Raw genomic sequence first — 5979 nt, 5'->3', positions numbered from 1 at the left:
GACGAGCAGGATGTGAATTCTAGCAAACTTGACGCATTGTACAAAATACCGAGAACACTGCCACGCACAACAGAGAGGAATGTGTGAAACACATCAGTAAGTTGTCCAAAAACAATACCACCCTTCAACAAACTCCAACAAACCAAATGCAATGAATTCGTTTTTAGAAGTTCATGTAGACAATAAAATAAATATCAGATTTCAAGGTGATAACGCAACACGGGCTTAAGAGCGCCGCTGGAAAATGAATGCACTAAGGAAAGTTCGCACAGAAAATTTCGGCAATTACGTCACCTGGCGACGCTGGAACAAAATTGTTAGCATTTACAAATTTGGAGGAAACGGAACTACGCCTGCAGTTATATCTTGTTCACACACTAAAATGTCGATGCGCCTATCTGCATTAGTGCGCTTAAATATGTCTAAATCGCCGATATTCGTTACCTGCTGACTAACAATAATGCAATGCCAGAAATTAGGCATTTACGAAAAATTATAATTAAGCTTAGCGTATGGGAAGTGAATATCGAGTTACCGAATCGACGCTGGTTCATACCTGCGCAACACGCACTCTTGCACCACCTGATACCACGGAAATGGCCGTCCACCTCCGCTTATCGCCCTTGTGTGCGCGTCAGGTTCGGCCAAGTTGGGGGAAGTTCCACTGGCTTCTTGCAATTCCCGTTAAACTTGGTCAAAGTGAACATCACTGAGATCAACGTGAGCGTCCACAGACGCAGAGATGCCTTCACAACACGAAACAATTCGCATAACGTCGCCGGTGCCATGAAATGACGTTAATTGCCCCCGAAGACAGTCGACTGTTGCGGTGCCTCACGCCATTTCTTGGCGCCCTCCCACGGCCGGTGCAGTTTTTTTCCCTCCTCAGTCCTCTCCGCCATCTCACGATACCTCAAAGCGGTGCCCAGAGGTGACAACTTCTTTTTCAGGCTCCTTTCGTCTTTAGCTTTTCTTTATCCTTTCAGACCATATACGTCAACGCAGATAGCACTTCCCTCTCCCTTCCTTGCAACTTTTGCTTCGTTGCACTCTCTCACCGCTTCGGCGGCACTGTTTTGGCGCAAATATGACAGGCCTTCGTATAAACGTAGAGTTTGGCTCATCTGCTATATATAGTCATGGCCAGCGAGTCGCCCACAATTTGTCACGCATGCAATCGCTTGAAAGTACGTTTATATGCGGTGGTCAATGCTGGATGGAGAACATACCGCTAATACGGAGGACGTTAGGCAGGACCTGACCAAGAGTGTAAATACCCCAAACACGACAACAAATCAAGAATAATTAGAAGATCTTGTTCACCTTAATTTCTGACCGTACAGGGTAAGGTAATTAAGGTAATGTTACCTTAATAAAAAAGCATCCGTATAGTAAATCAATTATGAGTCATTGTATTGCTGAAGTATCCAGAATCGAAAACTCTTGATTAGAAGCACCAGCAGTGCCTCGTTTATTGTACACTTACGGATTGGATTGATGCCTCTGCAGAGGGGACAATTAGCGCAGGGGGTTCTGAAAGTGCACGCTGGGATGAGAACTGCTTCCATCCTCGGCTCAGTGCTTTTCGACGAATTTCCCGAACGTGTCTAGAATGTTGGCTCAGGGCAGAGAAACTACAGTTTGTGGGAGAGCCTGCGTGCAGTGACACTGGACTTTGAAGTAGTTTACGTGCCGCATGCTAGTTTGCCCCGGCGTCTCGTATTTTTCCGACACTTGGCATTAGATGTACAAGGCTGACCCTACATTTTCTTCCTTATATGGGCCCCAGCCATTTCTATATTATTTTTCTTTTTCAATAGCGTCCGCGTTGCTTCCGCGACAATGCTATACAAGCTGTTTTCTTTATAAGGCCCGAAATCTTTACACATGGTCTGTGTCAGACAGCACAATTCTAATCCCTGAAATAAATTACTCAATTAGGCGGCCAATACTTCTACGATAAATGTAAATGCCTAAATAGGTCATTATATAATGACCTTACCTACTTCTTATTTAATTATTATGGTACATATTTAAATCTACGAATTATATCCGGTTGGTTGACAAAAGGCGTATCCCCTTAGAACGAATTCTCTGGACTGCACCGGTTTCAATATATTATATTCAAAGTGCCTGATAGAATGCATCACTGTTCCAGTTACTTTTGTGCTTAAATGCATAAAACAACGTTTTCCTAAATGAAGTAACTGGAACGCTAATGCATTTTGTCGGACATTTTGAAAATTATTACCTCGAAACTGGTGCAGTCTTGAGAATTCGTAAAATAAACATGTGCCGCAAAGCCAATAACTCAAAAGTTTATTAGCGTCAATCTGATAAATATTTAATGAGGCATTTTGATTTCTTAACCTTGCACTCGGCCGCGCAGCGCTTGAAACAGCGAAGCTGGGCGATCGTAGCCCAGCATTTTCCGGAAGTGCGCGCGAACTTTCATCTTATTACTCATGATAATGAGAATTTCTTTTCGTCCGTCTCGGACTTATGGCCGTCACTGCGCGTTGCACAGCGCAGCTTGCAACACCGACACCGCGTTCCAGGAGAGCCCTTCCCTGAATGCGTCTCTGTGTCGCTCTCATAGCGCGCAAAACCTCTTTACCTCGCCGAGCACGAGCGTACGAACGCACCAGGTGTGGCGAAGACGACGACACTCGAACGCAATCATATGGTTCGCATAAATGCATGTTCTGCAAGCGTGGCTCTATAGCCTAGTTCATCGTCAAAACCTAATTTCTTAAACACTTCAGGAAGTTTACTCACATTTTCAGTAAAGTAAGAGTTTACTATTCTCGCAATAATAGAACTATTCATCTTGATGAATGCTCTTGTCAAAATGAAAGTATGTAATCTCTACCGCAAGTTAAACATGAGCGGTGGGAAAGTAAATATTGTCAGCTGATGCAGTAGTTTGTATAATGCGTTTGCCGAATGTCCTGAAATAAAGAAAATAAAAGTGGCTCTATAGCCTAGTGTATAGCACTGCACGGGCCGATTTTTGCGGCCCGGGCCCGGCCCGAGCCCGATCAAAACTTTTATGGCGACACCCGGGCCCGGCCCGGGCCCGGAAATAATCTACGTTTCCCGCCCGGCCCGGCCCGCCACCCCTTTACCTTAAGCCCGAGCCCGGCCCGAGCCCGACTCGAAACCGGCCCGAACCCGCCCCGAGACCGAAAAATACATGCTTTTCAGAGTTGAGAAGCCCGAGAATAACTCGCAGAAAGCCCAAGCCGGCCCGGGCCCGGGTCAAAAGCACACGCCGTGCCCGAGCCCGGCTCGAGCCCGTGAAAAAACTCCTCTACCCGGCCCGGCCCGGCCCACGGGCCGGGCCGGGCCCGGGCTTTCGGGTAAGCCCGAGCCCGTGCAGTGCTCTAGCCTAGTGGTTATGACGCTCGCTTTGGGACCGGGGCTACGTGCGTGTGGTGGTTCGTGGGCCCAGGGACTCAGATACAGGAAGCAAAGTCATAGACACGACAAACATTTATCGACGACGGACGGCAACAATTACATTTACGATGAGTTAACAAGACACTATGGCTATTTGTATAACGGTCCACGCAGTCCACGACTCACGCGAGCTATCACAGTGCGTGTCCTTCGGTCACTTCGTAAAATGGTCACTCACAATAGTGGTGACGATGGCGGGGGCGTCGGCGCTTGCAGACGCAGCGTTGTTTGTACGAAGAACTCGTACAGGCGGCCAGCGCACGAGAAGATGAACTGCTCGCGCGACAGCGCGGCAGGCCCACGCGGTCAGCAACGCGGCACCGTGGCCATGACCCCAGCAGGCGGTTGTGCCGGACCCTCTCACGTGGCTCGCCCGAACTTCGCACTCCCGACCAAGGCCAGCTGGTACCGCTTGGCTCGAACGCTCGTTCACCGCAGGAACAGCACCGACCCGTTCAGCCTGGTCTGCATCTGAGCTCTGGCCGGAACACAGGTTCACCGTGGGACACGCCAGTCTCGTTCCGGCTGGTCTGGTAGCACCGGCTCGGTCCGTGTTGTGCCTCAGGTCGAACCCGTACACGCCCTGGCTACCCTGGCAGCGCTAGCTCAGCCGTTTTCGTTCCGAAGGGCCCGAGCTCCCATGAACGTTCGTCACGAGCTCGCGCATTCACTTCTTCGTGGCTTCCGTTGGCTTCTGCCAGGGGCGCGATCTTGTACGCGTTCCAAAATGGAACGGAGGCGTTCCGTTCCATCGAGCCGCACACGATTGGGCAATTTGAACGTCGCGGTTGAAATTGACCAATCGTGTGCGGCTCGATGGAACGGAACGCCTCCGTTCCATTTTGGAACGCGTACAAGATCGTGCCCCAGGTTGCCATATAATAGTTTCTTACTACACTTCCCCCAACTTCAGTACGTTGTACACACATATATAAAAGTTCCTGGACGTGAGACACAAGTACCAACATAAACTAACAACACATTACAATGAACGAATCACAAAACCCACGATCACTTAAAAAAGAATAAAACAGTGTGTGTACAACGGCAATACGTCACATATGTTCAGTAAATACCGCGCGACTACAGTCTGCGCCGACATTGTTCACAGCGGCTTACATTCCGGCTTGTATGACACTCGGTCCAGATGATGTTCATGTTCCTGGAGCAGTCCTGCCTCTAAGCTTCGTGAAGACGCATCTGTGCGTAAAACAGATGGCTTGTGCAAGTTTGTGGATTTCAGCACAGGCTGCGTCTTTCCTGTTGTTCCATGTGGTACGTCACTGGGAGAATCCTGGTTTGTCGCACGATCACTCGGCCGAGCGGTGATAATGCCTGCAACCATTTGTTGGCTTAGTGGTTTGCGCTCTTCATATTTTTTTAACATATTTATATGAAAAAGCGTGACCTTATTTCCAAGGTTGACAAGGTAATCAAGTTTACTACATTCCTCTATAACTAGAAAGGGACCTTTCCAAGAGAGCACCAGTTTGTTCTTATCGGCTGGCAATAATACTAGCACCCGGTCACCTGGAAAGAGTTCTCGCTTCCTCTCCTTCTTGTCATAATAGCCTTTCTGCAGCTTTCCCGCCTTCTCTAGTTCTTCGTGCGCAAGTTCACATGTGCTTTCCAGACATCGCCGAAGCTCCATCATGTGGGTATATGTCGTCTTTGTCACTTCGTCCAGGCGAGCGTTTGTCCATAGCTCCTTGTGAACAGCCATGGGCTCTCGAACATGTCGGCCATATAGTAGCTCAAACGGAGAGAACCCAGTGCTACTTTGCGGAAGCTCTCTATAGGCGAACAGTAATGGCCCAAGGTGGCGATCCCAGCTTTTTGGACGCTCTTGACACATGCGCCCTATCATGCGTTTTAATGTGCCATTAAAGCACTCGACCAGACCATTAGCCATCGGATGGTAGGGCGTCGTAGGCAGTTGCTTCAACGACAGTAGTCGACTAAATTCTTTCATAACTGTCGATATGAAAGAAGAGCCGCGATCACTGATGATCTCCCTTGGTATGCCAACGCGGAGAACATTTCTAGGAGGCCCTCTGAAACCTGCCTCGATTCAATTGTGGGTAGTGCAACTGCGTCGGGGTATCGCGTTGCAAAATTTACCATAGTCAGTATATACCTATTCCCTTTGTCAGAGGTTGGGGATAATGGACCGATGATGTCGACACCAACTCTCTTGAAGGGTATGTCGATGATAGGCATGGTGCCCAAGGGAACGCGTCCCACCAGGTGACGAGGAACCGTCCGTTGGCATACGTCACAAGACTTCACGAACCGCTTTGTGTCGGACTGGACACCGGGCCAATAGAAGTTTCCGGTTACCCTGCTTACTGTTTTCGTGATGCCCTGGTGACCGGCCAGGATGCCTTCATGTGCTAATTTCAGCACTATATCTCGCAGTTGTTGTGGCACGACGAGTTGCTCCAGTTCCTTCTGACAAGGTAATTTGCGTTTCCGGAACAGCATCCCGTCACGAAAGAAGAACACCGTTTCCCGATG

The sequence above is a fragment of the Dermacentor silvarum genome, chromosome 2 (assembly GCF_013339745.2).
Source record: "Dermacentor silvarum isolate Dsil-2018 chromosome 2, BIME_Dsil_1.4, whole genome shotgun sequence".
Taxonomy (NCBI): domain Eukaryota; kingdom Metazoa; phylum Arthropoda; class Arachnida; order Ixodida; family Ixodidae; genus Dermacentor; species Dermacentor silvarum.
This window is presented reverse-complemented; position numbering follows the sequence as displayed.